This window comes from Acinonyx jubatus, chromosome B4 (assembly GCF_027475565.1).
Source record: "Acinonyx jubatus isolate Ajub_Pintada_27869175 chromosome B4, VMU_Ajub_asm_v1.0, whole genome shotgun sequence".
Classification (NCBI taxonomy): domain Eukaryota; kingdom Metazoa; phylum Chordata; class Mammalia; order Carnivora; family Felidae; genus Acinonyx; species Acinonyx jubatus.
Window position 1 is genome coordinate 99,009,996 of NC_069387.1, and position 22,624 is coordinate 99,032,619.

The 22,624-nt window shown below is 37.5% G+C and overlaps 1 protein-coding gene and 1 non-coding gene across 2 annotated transcripts in view; both read left to right on the top strand.

The window, feature by feature from the left end:
• LOC128311028 (translation initiation factor IF-2-like) overlaps positions 1–22,624 on the top strand; it is a 246,909-nt gene that overhangs the window by 196,175 nt on the left and 28,110 nt on the right. The window lies entirely within an intron of this gene.
• On the top strand, positions 20,066–20,172 carry LOC113602951 (U6 spliceosomal RNA). The gene has a single exon (XR_003424464.1). It is a non-coding gene; the product is annotated as a U6 spliceosomal RNA (small nuclear RNA).

Sequence of the window (22,624 nt, forward strand, 5' to 3'; positions counted from 1 at the left end):
TACAGCATTTATTACTTACTTTCTCTAATGTTCATTTGAATTCCACTGTGGCTTTATAAATGACCTATTATTCTTTTATCTAGCCCTGTGAGTACATTATTTTGCCATGTTAGCATTTATACTAATTAGGATGGATTAGCCTATGCAGTAGGAATAAATAACCAAACCTGTGAGTCTGTAGATCAATGAAAATAAAAAGTGTATTTTTTTTTCTCTTGCTGCACTTTATCTGAAGGTGGCAGTGTGCTGTGTTTCACATAGCCATTCCATGACCCAAGCTGATGGAGCCCTACTGCTAGTTACCCGCACCATCTGGGATATATTACATTTTCCGTCATAGCACTGTGATTGAGTTTTTCTGTCTCATTGGCTGGAAGCAGGCACTTAACCCAGCAAACTATATGTACCTGGAAAGAGTGGAGAATTAGATGTGAGTAACACTAGACGTCTCAACCAGAGCACTTAGGAAATTAATGGCTATTTTAAAGTCTATTTGTTTGTTTATTTAGAGAGCATGCACATGAGCAGGGGAGGAGCAGATAGAGAAGGAGAGAGAATTCCAGGCAGGCTCCCTGCTATCAATGCAGAGCCCGAAGTGGGGCTTGGACCCACACACCGTGAGATCATGACCTGAGCCAAAACCAAGAGTTGGAGGCTTAACCGACTGAGCCACCCGGGTGCTCCAGTGATTATTTAAAAGAAATTGTTTTGGGTGTATAAAGCAGATAGTGTTTTGTGTTTTGTGTTTCTGATGGTAAAACTTTTTTAGAGGTATGATTGTCTGCTTTGGCAGAATCTAGAATATAGAGTATGAGAATATCATGTTTTAATCAATGTATTTTAATATACTAAAATGACAGATATAAATATTCCAGACATCTTAAATTGTTTTCCCAGGTTGAGGACTAGCCAGTCACCTCTATACCATTTATCGGGTTGTTTCTTCTTATTTGAATTGAATGATCATCTTTGTATACTAAATGCTCATGTATTTTAAGCACCTGGTAGGGAAAAGCATCACCTTTTTTTCTCCTGAAGGTTTGTTACTATTTGTATATATTTAACCTTCAGGGGAATTTTAGAATCATTTTCTCAGTCTAAGCTTTCTGAAAAGATGCACGAAGTGGCTGCACCTCATCAATATTCATAATTAGTAGAAAGTCGTAGAATTCTCTTTTGTGGAGTCAGATTCCTAGGTTCTAATCTCAGCTTTGCCGCATAACAGCCATATGACCTTGGGAGAATACTAGACTCTATATCTCAATTTCCTCATCTGTGAAATAGGGATGATAATATCATCTATGTTATAGGGTTATTATAAAGGTAAAGGGTCAGTAAAGCTCTTAGTACAATGTCTGATATGTATTCTGTGTTAGTGGTTTTTTAAGTATAAATAAAGTAAAATTAAAAATGTTAATGCTGGAGCACAATAGAAATATGTGAGGTTTTTGAGAATACTATGCATGAAGAAATACATTTGTTCACCCTGGAGGAAAAAGACATCATGCGTGAATGTAGGCAGTATTGTTCTTTCTGGTGTTGGTTTTCAGGGCAGATGAATTGTCATTGTACCTGATGTGATATGTGAAGTCTAATCTGAGATTAGAACATTTGATATCCCTGAAATACTAAAATTCTTGTCAGCAGACCCATACATTCTTGGGGAAAGGCTACCCAACTCCCAGCTTAAAAGCATTGTTCTTTATAGTAAAGTTTGCCTCTAGAGGTCTGTAAGTACTCATCTTTAGCAGAAATAAACTTGTAGGTTGTGAATTTTTCTGACCAAAGACAGCACTTTATTAAAAAAAATTACTATGTGCAGGCAACTTCTATATTATTTTGAATGTTTTACTTTTATGTCTGTTTGTTAAGCTATGCTAGAAGTTTTATGTGATTGTAAGATTGTTTAAATATAGGGTTTTTAAAAATCAGACTTTATCTTGAAGCATCATGAGATTTGCAAAGGCATAGCAAGATCGGACTAATGTCCATTTTACATTAATATTAAAATACGGAGGTGTATGAACTGAAATGTGGCTATATTATTTGCATTGGCAACTGAGACGTCACATGAATCATTTTCATTTTTAAATGTTAAGAATCCTTTGCCTTCCACTGAAATAGCAAGAAGTATAGAGATAAACTATTTATTGCTGTGCTAGCACAAAGCAATATACCTTTTTTATTACAGAATCAAGCAACAATCCTCTGAGATTCTTATTGAAGTAGAATGGAGTGAATTTTTATTGATTTGTTATTTCATTTAAGACATCATTTTGCCCTCTTGCTTTCTTGTAGTATGAGTGTTCAATAAATAATACATTCTCTCTTGTACATGGTGCCACCTAAGAATTTGTTTGGCTTGAAATAAAACAGGTGTTTCTATAGCCCACTGTTCTGGCTTCTCTGTCGTTTTGCATACCAGCTGTAAGGACTGATCTTCTTAATTATTTTATGTGATGTGAATTCAGGTTTTGATAATAAAGGTGGTCTGGGGTCAGTAGCTGAATGCCCTTTACTCGACGGCCATGTTGTGGACATGTGCTGCTTGTATTGTCCCTGGCTGATGTGTGGTGATGGTAACTGACCTCTGCCTGTCGTGCGTGCCTGGTAGCCGATCGATGGAATCACCTCAGAATGATGATCAGTAACCGGGCCTGACAGCAACCAGATGTAAAAGCAGCTTTGCAAGTGAGACCCACGTTTCATGGTTTGATTCAACAGGGAGCATGGCTGTGACACAGCTGTATTTTCATAATCCAGAAGATGAGTGACAAGACAGGTCTTTCCAGAGAGGGTTATTCATACATTTCATCAATGGTTCCTTTTGGTTTTAATTAGAAATCCTAGCAGTGTCACTTTTTGATAGTTTCAGTTGGATTGAAAAAGAAGGCAAGAGGATGCGATTCTAAATTCTTTTTTTTTAATGTTTTATTTATTTTTGGGAGAGAGAGAGAGCGTGGGCACGCGCGGAGGAGAGTGGGGGAGGGGCAGAGAGAGAGGGGACAGAGAATCTGAAGTTGGCTATGCACTGAAAGCAGTGAGCCCAACGTGTGGCACAAACACACAAATTGTGAGGTCGTGACCGGAGCCAGTCAGACGCTAAACCTACTGAGCCACCCAAGTGCCTGAAGAAGATACAATTCTAAAATGGCAGATAGTAGGATTTCAGTGAGTATTTAATTGAAGTCAGGATTAGATTAGAAAGCATCTTTGGTTATTTCATGAAGCTCATTCCTCTTTGAAACTGTGAACAGTGGAACTACCCGATGAAAACGAATTTAAATGGGAGGTACCACACCCATGTCAGGTCTTCTGATGCCCCATCTCAAGCCTTTCTTCAGGTAAGGAGTGCTGCTTATGGAGAAGGGTATGTGGTTTGTATTACACTGATTGCATTAAACTAGGGATCAGATTTTTGTTGTTAGCTCTCAAAGTTTTGGAGAAAATATGTTCATTTTTATTAATGTATCCCACTTGGTCCTTCACTTTTTAGTTTAATTTTATTTTTTAAGTTTATTTACTTTTGAGAGAGGGCACATGAGCCAGCGAGTTGGGGAGGGGCAGAGAGACAGGGAGAAAGAGAATCCAAAGCAGGCTCTGCATTGTCAGCATGAAGCCTGATGTGGAGCTCGAACTCACAAACTGTGAGATCATGACCTGAGCCGAAACCAAGAGTCGGGACGCTTAACTGACTGAGCCACCCAGGTGCCCCATGATCCTTCAATCTTAAAAGAACCTCAGTTTACTATATTCCATACTTGACCCTTAACACAGGTTGGCCCAAGCTGGAAGAATACCATTGAATACAGTGAAAACACATGTCTTCAAAGGTGCATTTGGAATGATGGGCCTCCCTGGGACCCTACTTACTACAAATCACCTTTCGTTTTCCGACAGGTGGCTGATAATGGATTTACATAGTAGTTTTAAGTAAAAGCTCATTTTACTTTCAGCTTAAGACCTGAAATTAAAAAAAAAAAAATTAAGTTTATTTTGGGAGAGAGAGTGAGCATGCATGAGTGGGAGAGCGGTAGAGAGAGAGAGGCTGAGAGAATCCCAAGCAGGCTCCGTAATGTCAGCACAGACCCTGACATGGGGCTCAAACCTATGAATCATGACATAATGATCTGAACTGAAATCAAGAGTTGGATGCTTAACTGACTGAACCACCCAGGCGCCCCTAAGATCACAAATTTAACATGATTATGAAAAGGGTCACGGCACTGGGGTGCTTGGGTGGCTCAGTTGGTCAAGCATCGAACTCTTGATTTTGGCTCAGGTCATGATCTCACAGTTTGTGAGATCAAACCCCATGTCAGGCTCTGTGCTGGCAGTGCAGAGGCTGCTTGGGATTCTCTCTCTCCCTCTTTTTTGTCCCTCTTCCACTTGTTCTCTGTCTCTCTCAAATAAATAAGCATTAAAAAAAGGGTCACGGCATTATAACCTTTAAAAAATAATGTATATTTCAATTAACAATAAGCACTTTTTAACAAAATACATATTTTGAAGCTACACTGTGAATTGCGCATAATTTTCATTAGTCTTTAAATACGTAAATACGTTAGATCATAACTCCTTCAGCATTTGAATTCTTTTTGGATTGCACAAGGACGTGCTAATGATGCTAATGGTGATACAAAACAGGGAAAACCGAGAAGACAGAAGGAAACTAAACAGCCAGGTATTGAGGAAGAAATCAGTATTTTAATCCTTATTTCATGTGTTGTTTACTGTCAGAGGAAGGCCTGTCCATTCTCCCAAGTTGAAAACAGAAAGATAATTGAAACAAGCAGTGTTAGTAAGAGATCTTCTAATGCCAAGTCAGTAAGTATTATAATCATGCACTATATTTCTTATTAATATTGGTTTACAATTTCTATTTAGTTGTTAATGGTCTCTTGGTACTGCCTTGGATTCCGTATTTTTTTTGATAGCATTTACTGTTTTTTTTTTCCACTAATATAAAAGAAAGAAATTGTTATGTTAAAAACTTTGGGAAATATTTACAAGAAAAAATTAATGAAAAGCATTTGTAGGAAAATGATAAATGATGAAGTTTGCTTCAAAATGATTTTAAATGAGAAAAGAAGTGGGATCTAGTTGAAACTGTATTGGCCATGATAAATTTTGGGTACAAAGAGATTCATTATACTGTTTGCTTTACTTCTGTATCCTTTGAAAGTTACTATAAATAAAAGCACCTTTAGTCCCATTTCTCAGACATAAATGTTTCTTCTGCAGATATACACCTTCATAAAAGCACATTATACATAGTCACAGTTTGCAATTTAAACAAAATTGGATTCCTGCTCCCTCAGCGGGTGGTATATTCAGGAGAGACTCCAGTAGAAACTCTGAGTCTGGTAGAGATCAGGTTGCTCTTCTTAAATGTTCTTGGCAGTCTTGTGTACAGAGCATTCATTTGAAGCTTGTGACTTGTCATTGGATGGTCAGGTTTGGCGAGTGACTTGTGTATTCAGTTCTGTGGGTTCAGCCCTAAAACACCATGAATGGCTACATACATTGACAGTGAACTGTTGGAAAAACTTAGAATTTGCTTGTGTTTGGTACTGCATTTAGACAGCTTGAGTATTTTCCATAGGATATGTGGGAAAAAATTAAAAAGCACGGAGGCTACCTCATCATTCTCATCATCTCTTCCTTTGTACTGTGTACTCCTTCTTCCTCTGAAAGAAATGGAGGGGAAACTGAGTAGAACCTTAGAATGGTTTAACTCTGAGAGCAAGGTATGAAAGAACTAGACTGCGACCTGCTTCGCCTTTCCCCAGCCCCTCCATATCCTCCACCCCAAGCCCCAGCATGTGTCAAGTTCATTTACATAGTCCAGGCAATAAAAAAAAGTATTTTCTGAAACATAACATTTCCAGGACAGATCTAGGTAACATGACTCAAGGGATCCTCTAGGTGCTACTGATACTTCCAAAATGATAATCCCTATACAGACATTTAATTATAAACCTTTCATTTGCTTCAAAAGTATCTAAAGTATCTTAACTTAGCTCCTTGGAACATATTCACATTCAGTTCATGCTTTGCATGAATGGTTTTATCTTCTGGAGGTATGTGAGAAGCATTCTCAGTATATTTGGCTCTCATCGATGCTAATTTGCAGAACACTGGAGGAAGGTTTAGGTCCAGGTGTGGAAAAGAATCACATTGATTATGGGAAATTCATTTTGATTCATGATGCAAATGGCTGCATAATTTTAAAAGCCTTTTCTCAGTGGAACTCCTGTTCCTAGGACTAGCCTTCCTTTGCATGGGTAGGCATGGGTAGTCTTTGTTTCTTTTTCTTTTTAATGTTTATTTTGAGAGAGAGAGACAGAGGATGAGTAGGAGAGGGGGAGAGAGAGAGAGAGAGAGAGAGGGAGAGAGGGAGAGAGGAAGAGAGAAAGAGAGAATCCCAAGCAGGCTCTACACTCAGAGCAGAGCCTGATATGGGGCTCAATCACAGGACTGTGAGATCATGACCTGAGCTAAAATTAAGAGTCGAACACTTAACTGACTGAGCCACCCAGGCGCCCCTGCATGAGTACTCGTTCTTGAATACTTTTTTCAGTACATTAGGCAAATATAAAGTTCTCACCATGCAAGTATACCATTCCAGATACCATGAATTCTCCTCATGCCTATTTATTTTAAACATTTACCCTTACTAAATTTGTGTGTTTCTACACTGTGATGATAAGGTTTGATGTAGCGCTTGTGAAGCAGTTCTGGGCACTGAGCTCTGGTGGCAAGACACAAGAGAAATGGGGAATATGATGCTAAGGGAACAGTCTACACTGCAAAAGCATTGGTGAATTGCATTGTAGAATTTTGGAGCAAACAAGATTTGTGTGTCTTTAACAAAGTCAGTGACCCATGTTTGTTTATGGCATAGGGCAGAACTTAGGATATTTTAAGTAATAGCAGAATATTTTAAATCCTAACCTGGGTTTTAAAAGCCCTATATTTTTAGATTTGGATTTATTATGAATTATACTCACAGGTTAGTTTGGTTTGTGGCTTGGGACTATTAAATGACATCAGTGAACAACCAGAATTTATGATTAGTGATTTTTTTTGTTAATGCCTACTTTAAAAATCTGTGCTTGGTTGACTACAACTAAAAACGAAGTGTGTTTTAGTAGTGTTCTATCATAATTTATATTTTTTGCTGTAATTGCAGTAAGATATGTCAGCATTTAGTAAAAATCTTAATGTTTCCTCCAAATATCATTTAATGTTGTGATTGTTTTGTCTACTTGTATTTTAATTTTCCGACTGAAACCCTGTAAGAAATTAGTAAAATTATCATGTACTTTGAATTTTCAGTTGTTATACAATAACTAAATTTCTGTTGAAAATTTTTACTGATTCCTGGACCCAAGTAAGATGTAGCAAAATATTTTTTTAAATTATTGCCAGATTCTTTTGTCCAGATCCTGTGAGGCCAGCAGACCTGGACTATTCCCAGCATTAAGCTGGTAGCTTACTAAAAGTAAACGCTTGATTGAATTACTTCTTGGAAATAAGGAATTTCCATTATTTCAAAAGGATTGGTTTTTTTCTTCTTTTTCTTCTTCAGGTTTTTATTTAAATTCCAGTTAGCTAACATATCATGTAATATTAGTTTCAGGTACAGAATTTAGTGATTCGGTATTTGTATACAACACCCAGTGCTCATCCTAACTAGTGCCCTCCTTAATGCCCATCACACATCTAGCCCATCTCCTGCCCACCTCACCTCCAGTAACCATCAGTGTTTTCTCTGTAGTTAAGAGTCTTGTATGTTCATCTGTTCTGTTTCATAAATTCCACTTATGAGTGAAACCATATAGTATTTGCCTTTCTCTGACTGATTTATCTCGCTTAGGATAATACTCTAGCTCCATCCACGTCATTGAAAATGGCAAGATTTCATCTTTTTTATGGCTGAGCAATACTCCATTGTATATGTGTATACACACACACATGCATATCACGTCTTCTTATCCATTCATCAATCACTGGACATTTGGGTTCTTTTCTGTAATTTGGCTATTGTTGGATAATGCTGCTATAAACATTGGGGTGCATGTATCCCTTTGAATCTTTCTTTCTTTCTTTCTTTCTTTCTTTCTTTCTTTCTTTCTTTCTTTCTTTCTTTCTTTCTTTCTTTCTATCCTTTGGGTAAATTTCTGGCAGTACACTTGCTGGATTACAGGGTGGTTCTATTTTGAAATTTTTGAGGAACCTTCATACTGTTTACAGAGTGGCTGCACCAGTTTGCATTCCCACCAGCAGTGTAAGAGGGTTCACCTATCTTGCATCCTCGCCAACACCTTTTGTTTCCTGTGTTGTCGATTTTAGCCATTCTGACAGGTGTGAGGTGATACCTCATTGTAGTTTTGATTTATATTTCCCTGATCATGAGTGATGTTGAGCACCTTTTCATGTGTGTGTTACCCATCTAGATGTCTTTGGAAAAATGTCTGTTCATGTCTTCTGCCAAATTTTTAACTGGATTACTTGTTTTTTGGGTGTTGAATATATTAGTTCATTATAGATTTTGGATGCTAGCCCTTTATCACATATGTCATTTGTAAATATCTTCTCCCATTCCATAGGTTGCCTTTTGGTTTCATTGATTCTTTTGCTGTGCAGAAGCTTTTTATTTTGATGAAATCCCAATAGTTTCTTTTTGCTTTTGTTTCCCTTGCCTTGGGAGATATATCTAGTAAGAAGTTGCTATGGGCAATGTCAGAGAGGTTGCTGCTTGTGTTCTCCTCTAGGATTTTGGTGGTTTCCTGTTTCACATTTAGGTCTTTCATCAATTTTGAATCCATTTTTGTGTATGGTGTAAGAAAGTGGTCCAATTTCATTCTTGTGCATGTCGCTGTCCAGTTTTCCCCAAACCAATTGTTTTTTCCAATTGATATTTTTTCTTGCTTTGTCTAAGATGAGTTTACCATATAGTTTTGGGTCCATTTCTGGGTTCTCCATTCTGTTGCATTGATCTATGTGTCTGTTTTTGTGCCAGGACCATACTGTCTTGATCACTACAGCTTTGTAATAAAACTTGGATTCTGGAATTGTGATGACTCCAGCTTTGCTTGTCTTTTTCAAGATTGCTTTAGTTATTTGAGATCTTTTGTGGTTCCATACAAATTTTAGGGTTGTTTGTTCTAGCTCTGTGAAAAATGCTGGTAGTATTTTGATAGGGATTGCATTAAATGTGTAGATTGCTTTGGGAAGTACAGACATTTTAACAATATTTGTTATTTATGGGGTGCTTTGGTTGCTCAGTTGGTTGAGCGTCCAACTTTGACTCAAGTCATGATCTCACAATTCATGAATTCGAACCCTGCATTGGGCTCTGAGTTGACAGCTCAGAACCTGGAGCCTGCTTCGCATTCTGTGTCTCCCTCTCTCTCTGCCTCTCCCCTGTTCACGCTCTGTCTCTCTTTCAAAAATAAATAAACATTAAAAAATTAAAAGAAAAAAAACAATATTCTTTCAATCCATGAGCATGGAATGTTTTTCTATTTCTTTTGTCCTCTTCAATTTCTTTCATCAGTATTTTATAGTTTTCAGAATACAGATCTTTTACCTTTGGGTAAATTTATTCCTAGGTATCTTATTAAGGTTTTTGGTGCATTTGTCAATGTGATCTATTCCTTGATTTCTTTTTTTACTGCTTCATTATTGATGTATAAAAATGCAACAGATTTCTGTACGTTGATTTTTATCCTGCAACTTTACTGGATTTGTATATCAATTCTAGCAATTTTTTGGTGGAGTCTTTTGGGTTTTCTGTAGAGCACCATGTCATATGCAAATAGTGAAAGTTTGACTTCTCCTTGCTGATTTGGATGCTTTTAATTTCTTTTTGTTGTCTGATTGCTGAGGCTAGGACTTCCAGTACTATATTGAATAAAAGTGGTGAGAATGGACATCCCTGTCTTATTCCTGATTCCTGGCTGTGGGTTTCCTATATGACCTCTATTATGTTGAGGTATGTTCTCTCTGTCTCTATTTTCTTGAGGGTTTTCATAATGAATGGGTATTATACTTTGTCAAATGCTTTTTCTGCATCTATTGAGAGGATCATGTGGCTCTTATCCTTTCTTTTATTAACGTGGTATATCACATTGATTGATTTGTGAATATTGAACTACTTTTGCAGCCCAGAAAAAATTCCACTTGATCACGGTGAATGATTCTTTTAATGTACTGTTGTTGAGAATTTTTACGTCTATGTTCATCAGGGATATTGGCCTGTAGTTCTCTTTTTTAATGGAGTCTTTATCTAGTTTTTGAATCAGCATAATGCTGGCCTCTTTGAGTTTGGAAATTCTCCTTCCATTTCTATTTTTTTGGAATAATTTAAGAAGAATAGGTATTAACTCTTCTTTTATTGTTTGGTAGAATTCCCCTGTGAAGCCATCTGGCCCTGGACTTTTGTTTGCTGGGAGATTTTTGATTACTGATTCAGTTTCTTTGCTGGTTATTGAACTGTTCAAGTTTTCTATTTATTTCTGTTTCAGTTTTGGTAGTTTATGTTTCTAGGAATTTCTCTTTCTTTCAGATTGCAAGTTTGGTGGCATATAATATTTCATAATATTCTTTTACAATTGTTTGTGTTACTGTGGTATTGGTAGTTATTTCTCCTCTCTCATCTGTGATTTTATTTATTTGGGTCCTTTCTCTTTTCTTTTTGATAAGTCTGGTTAGGAGTTTACCAATTTTATTTTATTTTATTTTATTTTTTTCAAAGAACCAGCGCCTTATTTCATTTATCTGTTTTTTTTTCAGTTTTTATATCATTTATTTTGCTCTCATCTTTATTATTTCCCTTCTTTTGCTGGATTTAGGCTTTGTTTGTCTAGCTCTGTTAGGTGTAAGGTTAGTTGTATATTTGAGGTATTTTTCTTGCTTCTTGAGGTAGACCCGTACTGCTATATACTTCCCTCTTATGATTGCTTTTCCTCCATCCCAGAGGTTTTGGAGCTTTGTGTTTTCATTTTCATTATTTATTCTTTAATTTCCTGGTTGACCCATTCATTCTTTATGAGGATGTTGTTTAAACTCTGTGTATTTGTAGTCTTTCCAAATTTTTTCATGTGGTTGACTTCACGTTTCATAGTGTTGTGGTCAGGAAATATGCATGGTATGATACCAATATTTTTGTACCTGTTGAGGCCTGACTTGTGACCTAGTATATTGTCTGTTCTGGAGAATGTTCCATGTGCACTTGAAATGAATGTGTTTTCTGCTGCTTTGGGATGTTTTGCATATATCTGTTAAGTCTGGTCCAGTGGTGTCTTTCAATGCCATTGTTTCCAGGTTGATTTGTGTGTCCCAGGCATTTTTCAGATTGCTGTTTTCGTGCTGTCTGTCTCTGGGTTGCTTCCCTGCCTGGAGCAGCACAATGCAATTTGGGCTCTGTCTCAACCAGGTCTGCTGACTTTTAATACTCCAAACTTTAGGACCTGGTGTGGGGGTCCCTGTGCTGGTCTTCTGGGAGAGTATCTTGCTGCATTGGGATGGATGCAGGTTTGACTGAGAAGGACAGTCCTGCCAGAGCACAGGGGCATGGAATTTGGAACAAAGCAGGCTAGTAGTGCTTGGGTGGCTCAGTCGGGGAAGTGTCCAACTTCAGCTCAGGTCATGATCTCTAGGCACAAGAGTTCGAGCTCTGCGTTGGGCTCTGTGCTGACAGCTCAGAGCCTGGAGCCTGCTTCAGATTCTGTGTCTTCCTCTCTCCCTGCTCACATTCTGTCTCTCTCTCAAAAATAAATAAACCATTAAAAAAAACTTAAAAAAAACGGGCTAAACAGTTCGTGTCCAGGTTAGCCTCCCTCATCAGGTGTCTCTGATCCTATACAGGAGTTGGGGGGGGGGTTAGGGAATGTCATCCACTGACTCCTTTATCCCTGGAGAGGTGTCTGCAAAAACCACCTCTCACAGATACAAGAGAGAACAGTCTTTCCTTGTGCACCTTAGGCAAACCTCAGATTGCAGTGTCTGTCCTGGGGTTGTTTTATTACCTTCTTTGCAGGTGTAGGTCATTGTCCTCAGGGCTTTATGCCAACCAAGCCTGCTGACCTCCAAAACTCCAGTCTTTGAGCCCTGCTATTTGCAAAATCTCATGAAAATCAGACCCACTCCTTTCCCAGCCAATGGCTTGTTGGGTAAGTGTTCTCCTTATGTGTATCCCTGTGCCCTACACTTGCTCTCACCTTTTTCCCTGACCAGGGTTTCCCTCCCTCCATAGCACCTGTGATCCATTTCTCCTCCAAACCAGGTCTCCCCTTCTACCTTCTTTGATGTGGCCTTTTCTCTCCTTCTAGTTGTGCAGTTTGTTCTGTGAGTCCTCAGGTCTATTTCTTGGGTATTTGATATTCATGTATAGAATGATTTGATAGTTATCTAGCTGTGTTTGAGGGATGAGGTGAACCCAGGGTCCTCCTCTGCAGCTATCTTACTCTCTCAGCTCTCAAAAGGACTGATTTTTCATCAAGGTCGAATTCTAAAACATCTTTTCAGGATTCTGTGTTTGATTTCCATGAATTTGGTTTCTGAGGCCTTTTCCTTTTAATAATCTTCCTTTCTGAATTTGGTTTTCCTTTACCAAGGGGAAAATATTGCTTTCCAGATTAAATGATAATCTGAAAACCAGAATAATAGAGGAATAAAACCTTCTATTTCTCCAACTTGGCTAAAAGAACTCCTTTACTTTATTGTATTTGAATCAATAAAACATTTGTTACTTTTTTTTTGAAAACTGAGCATGCTTACTTACTGAAGAATCAGCTTGGAGTTAGTTCTCCTTAATTTGCTCAGACCAGGTACTGGGAAAGGTCTTTTCAGAGATGTGGAAGGTATACCATTTGTTTGATAAAATTACTTTGAGTTTCCTTGGGGAGGCAGGGATTTGTTGTAATTTTCTTTTATTTACATGTGTTCTACGGAAGTTTCAGGAAGGGGAATTGGAGCAAATATATGGGATTATAAGAACCTAGAAAATGAGACAAACTACATCTCTTGATGACAGATGCAAGAACTTCATACTGGGATGTTGCTGGGTGTTTCTAGGAACCACGTTTGGGATTATAAAAAAATGGGAAACATAAATGAGTAACAAGCAACAGCATCTACTCTCAAGAAACTCACAACCTAGTGAGGCACCTGTACTTGCTGTTATCCCCCATGGGGCCTATGTCACTACATTAAGATGATACACCGTCACTTTACTGACTGCAGTCTTTCTGTATCTGCCAATTATAGCAGATGATAAAATGATATTCCTCAGGCCCAATAATATCAGAGCCAGTAGTTTGGGCTCATCCAAAGCATTGACTGATTAGTGCATACAAATTTAACATGGTTCCTAGCTTTTATGACTAATACACAAATACTAAATGAACACATGAAAATATATCTATTAAGGTAATAAGAAAGATATTATATAAGGAAAAGGTGACAAGTGCTTACATGATTTAATTCATTGTGGTTTTTTAAATGTTTTTACTTATTTGAGAGAGAGAGTGTGTGAGTGAGGGAGGGGCAGAGAGAATATATAAAAATGTCCCTTGGGCATAGGAAAAAGGGTTCAGATTCACTGATGATTTGGTAAATGCCAATAAAATAGTACTGGGATACTATTTCTGAGCCATCAGGTGAATGAAAATGAAAAAGTGTGATGACCTATCCCATTGGTGAGACTGTAAGTAGGTGCTCTCAAACATTGCTGATGGGAATGTAAACCGGTAAATTGCTTCTGAGTGAGAATTTAGAAATACTTGGCAAAATTACATATGCTACTACCTTTTGAACCAGCAACTGCACTTTTAGGACTCTCCCTGGTAACTACGTCTACAGCTTTTTGGAAATACCTATACAAGGTTCCTCAGTGCAACTTAAATTAGAATTGGAGAACACTGGAAATGACCCAGATGTTGACAAATGCAAGAATGGTTGAGTAAGCAATGGTATATTTGCCCAGTGGAACACTATACAACTGCAGAAAGCAAAACAAAAATGAAAAGAAAGTGCAAAAGACTGTACTATGCAACTCTTTGTATCAGAAATAGGGAGTATAAGAAAATATAGTGTGTCTGTTTATTTGTCCCAAATAAATTTAGAAAGGATAAAGCAGAAACTGAGATTATTACCCACAGAAGATGAGTGAAAACAGGGTTGAGATGAGAGTGATCCGTTTCTGAATATAGATTTTATATAGCTGTGAGTCTTGGAAACATGGTAATCCTTCATGTATCTTCCCTGAGATAAACAATTACAATTAACAGGACATGGGGAGAACCCAAAGTGGAGTTTAAAGAGTAACAAATGAATATAAGTGTATTATAGATGAATGACATCACTACACTGATGATGGGGAAGGAAAGATTTAGGCAAATTGTGAAAACAGTATTTGGCTATGTACTGCAGGGTTTGAGACAAAAATGAACATAATTCAAATATTATACTGCAGTTAATTGAGACATTTCTCAGAGGCATCTGGGTTGGAAATTCTGAACTACTTCATGTGTATATTAGAACTGAGTAAGTGAAGAACTATATTGTGGATAAATAAGAGCCAGGTTTCTTGGAGAAAGAAAATAGAAAAGAGAAAAGAGACACCTCATATGAACCCATGGTTTTGGTGAGAATCAGAGCTATCAGTATGATCTCATGGTTTTTAATATATAAGTAATTAGAAAAATGCAGACATAAATATAGATGCATGTATATATGTGTGCATGTATGTTGGTGTGCATACTTATATTTCCATGCTTCGTCTGCTTGAAAGTGAGACTAAAAGTGGGAGAGAGATAGAGAATCCCAAGCAGGCTCCATACTCGGCGCAGAGGAATCCAGGACCCTGGGATCATGACCTGAGAGCCAAAGTCAAGAGTTGGACACTCAGGTGACTGAGCCACCCAGCCGCCCATAAGATTTTTTTTTAATGGGAGTATAGTTGACAAACAGTGTTAGAATAGTCTCATTGTACATAATACATAGTGATTCAACAACTCTATACTATATTCACCACAAGTATAGCTACTGTCTGTCACCATTCAGTAAAGGTAAACTATTTTAAAAGCTTTTTAAAAATTTTATTTAAATTTTAAATTTAAGTTAATTAAAATTAAATTAAAAATTAAATTTATTCAAATTTCAGTTAGCATACAGTGTAATACTAATTTCAGGTATACAGTGTAGTGATTCAACACTTCCATACAGCCCCCACTTCTCATCACAACCAGTGTACTCCTTAATCCCTATCACCTATTTCACATACCCCACTCCCCACTGCCCTTCTGCTAACCATCAGTTTCCTTTCTGTAGTTGAGAGTCTGTGTTTTTGGTTTGCCTCTCTTTTTTTTTTTTTTTTTTTTGCTCACTTGTTTCTTATATTCCACATATGAGTGAAATCATATGGTATTTGTCTTTCTCTATTTCGCTTAGCATAATACTCTCTAGCTACATCCACATCATTGCAAATGGCAAGATTGCACTCTTTTATGGCTAATATCCCATTTTGTGTGTGTGTGTGTGTGTGTGTGTGTGTGTGTGTATGTATATATCTCTTCTTTATTCATTCATCAGTTGATGGACATTGGGCTGTTTGCATAATTTGGCTATTGTAGATAATGCTGCTCTGAACATCAGGGTGTATGTATCACTTTGAATTAGTATTGCTAATTAGCATTAGTAATTAATATTACTGGGTAAATACCTAGTAGTGCGATTGCTGGATCATAGGTTAGTTATATTTTTAACTTTTTGAGGAACTTCCATACTTTTCTTCCAGAGAAGCTGTACAAGTTTGCATTCCCAACAACAGTGCAAGAGGGTTTCCCTTTTTTCACGTCCTCACCAACATCTCCTGTTTCTTATATTGTTGATTTTAGCCATTCTGACAGGTGTGAGGTAATATTTTGTAGGTGTATCTCATGTCTTCTTCCCATTTTAATTGGATTATTTGTTTTTTGGACATTGAGTTTTGGAAGTTCTTTGTATATTTTGGGTACTAATCCTTTATTGGGTGTTTCATTTTCACATATCTTCTCCAATTTCATAAAAGCACACTTTTAATTCAGAATCAAGCTGCCTGTTTGTACCGTGTACTAAACAGATGACCTTTGGTAGACCTCAGTTTCCTTCTATGTAAAATGGAGAGAATGAAAATCTCAAATTCGCAGGTTTCAGTGAGATGGTAATGTTTCTGGTACAAAGCATGGCTTATAGAAAATGCTGTATGTTTGAGCTATTATAATCTCCATTCCATTTGAAAGGAGAACTTAAGGCTGAAAAATAACTCATCCACTGGCGGCAACAGTACATATTCTTCTATAGGATCACCATTGAAGCACAGTTTCAGTCAGAATTTATGTTTCTTCCTTTGAGCTCACTATGTGTTTTTAGGTCCTGGAGGAACACTAACTAGTCCTTAGAAGCAAATCACAGAATTATGTTTATTGACAAGCTAAAGAGATTTTGTGTAGTATTGCTAAACAAATTGAGTGAGAAATTGCCTTTATGAAAGGCCAGCAAAAGAAAATGTATGTAGTACCAAAATGGTACTCTGCCATGTAAGCTAATGTTGCTGAAATCATTTATGTAAGTAGAATGTGTGTTCATATTTTTACAGAACTAGGCAGATATTTCTGCAGTGTTTCTTGTTTGCAATTAGATATACTACTCATTGGAACCAGTGTTTTCCTCCAGAGAATAGCATCAAGGTCACCTGGTTTTGGTTGTTGTTTTTTTGTTTTGTTTTGTTTAAATATTGTATCATGCTAGTTGCTCTCTACAATTTGACTGTCAGGGTTAAACCCATGCCATTTAATGAGGAAAGTGATGGCTTCATTTTTTAATGAGTGGTAGATATAAATTTATTCATAAGTTAATACAGGTTCACCATTGATGTCCAAATAAATAATTCCTTCTGCCCCTGTCCCTGTACTGGAAACTTTTTTCCTTTTTTCTAGCTCTCTGTGTCAGGGGTTGCAATGTCAAGTGCATCAATCATGTTTAGAGAATAAGTAATTATAATCAATGTGTGGATGACTAGTTTTAAGACAATAGCAAGTGGCATAAGCCGGCTTATGGAAAATTGAGAATGCATGGTTTGCCTAGTGACAATTAAAAAAAAACAAGAAAATAAAACCATAGCACCCTTCCTGACATCCCCACACCCTCAACACACACTGTCTAATACTTAACCTTTGGGTCAGGTAGGCTGTCATTTTACAAGCCTTGTTAATGTCCTTTTTCTTTCTTTAAGCTGTAGGTCTGTCAGTCTTCATGGACACTTTCCCTTGGTTTCTTCTCATTTGAAACTACCCTGGTTTTACCAAAATGTTACTAATGCAGATAATCGGGATCAGAATTAATTTCACCATTTTCAACTCTTTTTTTCTAGAATACATTTGAGAACGTTTCATTTTATTGTGCCTTTATAAAGTGAAGTTAATTCCTGGCATTTAGTAGGTGCTCAGTGCACATTCATTGAATGAAGAAATACCTGACTTGCTTTTATGAATAACAAGAACCATTTGTAATCAACACATTTATTACTTGTAAACAGATTACATGTAGCTGAAGTGCTTGGAAGCAGCTAGTTCTTACTAACATACTTTTTATACTGTTGGTTTGCTCTGAAATCTTTTTTAAAAGTATTAAAGAAAAATTAAGTCCAGTATAATTCTAATTTATAAAATATAAATTCTGTATCATGTGGATGAATTAATGGTGAGTCAAAAGTTTTTAAACACTCTGTTTCCCCTTTATCAGGTAGTCTTTCTTGTTCATTATCTTGACCTATTACATGAAGAGCCATATTTTCAGAAACACAAGCGTAGCATAGGCCTTTACAAAAGAAATAACTATTAAATTTCTTTTGTTGGATAATGTATTCTTCCTCTTTCCCTTCCCGTTTCCTTATTTCCACAATCATTCGTTAAACTATGTGCTAAGATAACTTACTCCTGAAGAGTGAAAATAAGGTAGTGTTAACTGTTTCTGAAGTGACTCATTGTCCAGAGAGGTACTGCAGTGATTGTGAATATACTTATTTGATGATATTTCATGTTTCTCAAAATATTCGTTTTCAATGGATCATGAATGTTTGTACACAAAAGAATGTATCTTCGTGTGTTTTTTATGACTTGAGACCTAACGTTTATAAGCATATTAAAATGAATTATTAGAGTTTATCGAAAGCTATTTCATAATGAGATTAGAAGTCAACGTAAAACTAGACCATTTGAAAATCGACAAGTCGTTTGAAAATCGGGGTGCCTGGGAGGCTCATTTGGTTAAGCGTCCGATTCATGGTTTTGGCTCAGGCTACTATCTCGCAGTTTGTGGGTTAGAGACTCACATCGGGTCCGTGCTGTGTGGAGTCTGCTTGGGATTCTCCCTCTCCCTCTCTCTTGGCCCCTCCCCCCACTTGCACTCTCTCTCAAAATAACTAAATAAACTTAAAAAGAAAATTGATGAACTGCATAAAACATACAGTTTATTGACTACTTTGTGCAGTGGCATATTGTATATGCCAGCAGGCGCCGAAACTTTTATTGTGTTTTCTTTATTCAGATGTTACCAGTTCAACAACATTTCACTGATGTATGCGAAAACAAAACAGGTTTTCAACGTGTGGTGATGACATTCCAGTAGAGAAGCAGAGTAGTGTGTGGTGCTATGGGATGATGGAGCCAAGGTATCCTTCTTGTATCTGTCAAGATAATGTGGTGATCAGAAATTCCAAATGGCTTAACAAAACACAGGTGTTTGTTTGTTTGTCTGTTTGTTTTTCCTCACTTGTATCATCGTCTGATATGCGTCAGGCCACTTTCCTTGTTGACTGTTCTTCAACTGTAAACTGAGGGATTCAAACTCTTCCCGTGTCAATTGCACGGATGGGAAAGAGTGATCAGAACTCACACTCATCTTGGACTGTCCGCTTCCAGAGGTGAAACCTCACTTGTGCATCGGTGAAAACTAAGCAATGTATTCCCAGCCCTGTGACTGTGAAATGTGGTCTTCCTGTAATCACAGGAGAAGAAACTGCTGTGAATGTAGAGATTCTACAACTGCGAATAGTGAGCTACAAAAATTTTCTGCTGTTATCAAGAAAAAATATGCACAAAGAAGTGGTTTTACTAGACACCAAATACTACTGACTGTTCACTAAAGGGTTTCTCTCCCATCCTTTTATAAATCTCATCACATAAAGGAGTGACTCTCCATTGAGTGCTGGTCTTTCTTCGATAACTCTGTTCAAAATATTCCATTGGACCCTCTAATAGAAAATTTCCACAGTTTTATAGGCTGGGTAGACTTTTGATTCTCTAGTTAACATGCAGTTTGTGATATTTAATAAGATAGCATCTGTTCCTTTGTGTTGCACTAGTGTCCAAAGATAGGATATTATAGAAATTAAAGTGTAGACCATTGGGCTATAAAATGGTAACAAATCTGGTTTTAATGATCTGAAATCAGGGAGGGCTCAGAACACCTCTTAGCAAGGAGAATGTCCTAAAAGTTGCAATGCACTGATCAAGATAGCCTTGGCTAAGAAAGTGGCAGAAATTAGGAGGCAGTGTATGAAATCTTAGAATATTAAAGTTGTAGGTGTCCTTGAAGGTTGTATATTGTACCTTTTTTATTCTGAAGATCAGAAAATTGCATTGAAACCATGATGAGTTACACATAAAAGTTTTGAAAACTTTTAATTCCCAGTTTGTGAAGTCCACATTGTTTTCTGTGTCATCAGTATTCTTTTCAGTATTGCATGTTGCTTCAATAATGTTGCCCAACTTCACCCTACACCCTTCCTCCCAAATTCAATAGCTTAGAAAAATAAGCATTTGTGTTCTTGTTAATGGAATGGCCATGCCTCATCTGGGCTCGTGTGGTTTTGGCATCATGGTTGGATACATGGATATGGGTCTCCCTTACATTTCCCCTTTTTTCACGGACCAGTGGCTACCTGAGGCATGCTCTTCTCATGGAAGATTATAGGAAGGCAAGAAGGCAAGCTGATTTAAAATCTCTGCTTGCAGTGCTCTCTTGGGCAGCACTTATACTAAAATTGGAATGATACAGAAAAGATTAGCATGGCCTCTGTGCAAGGGTGACACGCAAATTCATAAAACCCCTGCTTGTGTTAATTCTCTCTTTCGTGTGCGCTCGCTCTCTCTCTCTTGAGCAAAGTCAGTTACTTGGACAAATTCTAAGTGTTTGGACAGGGGAGATGAGAGAATATTCACTGAAAACAGTTCTCTATCATGTTCTCTATAAGGCCAAGATTTCTGAATTTAGGGTAAAGGAGAATCTGCTGTAACAAAAGTACTGTGGTTCAAACAAGATTGATGTTTATTTTTCACTCTCATAACAATTTAGAGTAGGTCAGTGTTCCAGGGCAGGTTAGAGGTTCTGTTCCAGGGACCCAGATTCCTTCCATTTCATTGCTCTACCATTCCATAGGGTGGTGTCCTTGTCACATGACTGAAACTGTCTGACTGGTACAACATTACATTGTAGCCCATGGGAAGGAGAAGAGAGAAAAATCACTACACAAGCAATATCCTTTTCAAGTCCGTGTTTGAAAGTTGGTATGTGCAATTTCTGCTTGCATTCCATTGACCATAGCATCATAGAACGGCAAGAACTAGCCACCAAGTAAACTGGTTAAGGCAGTCTCTGATTTCTGCATAGAAAGTTACAATGCTGCCTACAGTTAGAACCTTGAGGATAAATAAAGAGTGGATCTTGGATGACAGCAGTCTTTGCTCTCAAGATAGTTTGAGGTAATTATGTATACGATGGAATGGGCATGGGTGGGAAAGATGAGGAATGCTCCTTTTGCCTAGGGGGAATTATGTAGGTAACTACCTTCCACAAGAAGAAAACTGGAAAAAAAAATTAAAACTTTTTTTTAGCTCACCAATTCTCAGTATGTTTACTTTTATGATTACCTAGAAAAAATGATTGTCTATTTGCTGTTGTAACCAGAAACAGCCATTGTTTCACATCTCCCTTAGGCGAGCCTGTATTCTGTAAATAACTGAGTCCATGTACAGACTAAATGTAAGAACCTGATTAAATAAAAAGCTTGATTAAAATTATAAAATAAGGCACTGGATTTTTAAGCATACGTCATCATTTTATGCACATAATGTGTGCCATATCATATGGGTTATGACCTGAATTATTGCGTGTGTGTGTGTGTGTGTGTGTGTGTGTGTGTGTGTGTGTGTTTCCTTTCTCTTCAAGGCTTAGAAACTCCCATTTCAGAACTATTACTGAAGATCGAATTGATGTCAGCCAGGAAACTGTAATTTCCTGTCACTTGGCCTTGAATTACTACTTTGAGTGTGCAGACAATAAACAATTTAGCTAAAAGATGCAAGCTTTTTTCCTACTTATCATTAGTACCTAAGAATATGAATGTTTTGTACTGTTTCATCTCCATTACACATACACTTATTGGCTCAGAATGATATTCAACCCTCCTTGTGTACTTTTATCTTGAACTAATCAAGTCCAAACTTCCTGCTGCTGAAAACCCATGTATGTTCTTTTAAAGTGGGCTACAGAGCCAATTCATCTGATAAAGCAAATAACCTACCATTTCCAGTACAGAAATGAAGCAGAGAAGCCATGTTGCAAGGAACATAATGTTTTCCCCTGCTGTTTTTATTTGTTCTGCATATTTCAAGTGAGAAAGATGGAATTTTACAAGAACTTCATTTGTGAAGGGTGCAAGGCAGTTATGTTTCTTTAAACACTTTCCCCGAATACTTGGTACACGAGAGAGAAGCTTGTTTTGTCTTACATAATTGGGTTGCAGTTTTCTGAAAACTAACCCACAAAATTTATGTTCTATTAGTGTTGACTTTCTGGTTGCCGGTTTCGCTACGATGCCACAAAAAGGGATTCATTTATTTGTTGGGGGCATTTATGGGACAACCAGTAGCACCAAGTCTGTTTAACTGTGTGTAGCTGAATCAAGTGAGCCTAAAGATTTCATGGGGTTAATGTGATGGGGTCCTCGGCTGAGGGGATGAACTGGGAATTCAACTTAGGGGTTGGGACTAGGGCAGAACCTCACCCATCTTTTCTCTCTCTGGTCCAGGAACAATCTCTGACACCTAGGAAGCTCTGGGAAAAGAAAAAAAAAATGTTATTAAAGCCAGCATACCAAGGAAGGAGGCCATCTTTTCATGAGAAGGGACTTGAGCTGACACTGTGGTCAAGTCAGTCATGTTCCAGGGTCACTTGGTATGGTGACAGTAACCGTCCACAGGAGACGTAGGGACAATTTTTCTTTGCTCTGGATTGTACCAATGCATTGTAAAGCATTTATCATTCTTCCCCTTCCTCCCAATAAATGCCAGCAGCACTCTTGGGACAACCAAAAGGAACCCCTTGTCCCCGACCACATTGTCAGATGCCACGTATGAGGAGGTCATAGCTCTGCAGAAACTTACTGGCAATAGTCCCATAGTTACTTGTTTGGTTGATCGATTTATCTATTATAAATAAATACTTTAATAATGTCTTTTTAAAAAAAACATTTCTTGTTTTTATTGTGAACTGTTTTCAGTGTTAGGAAAAC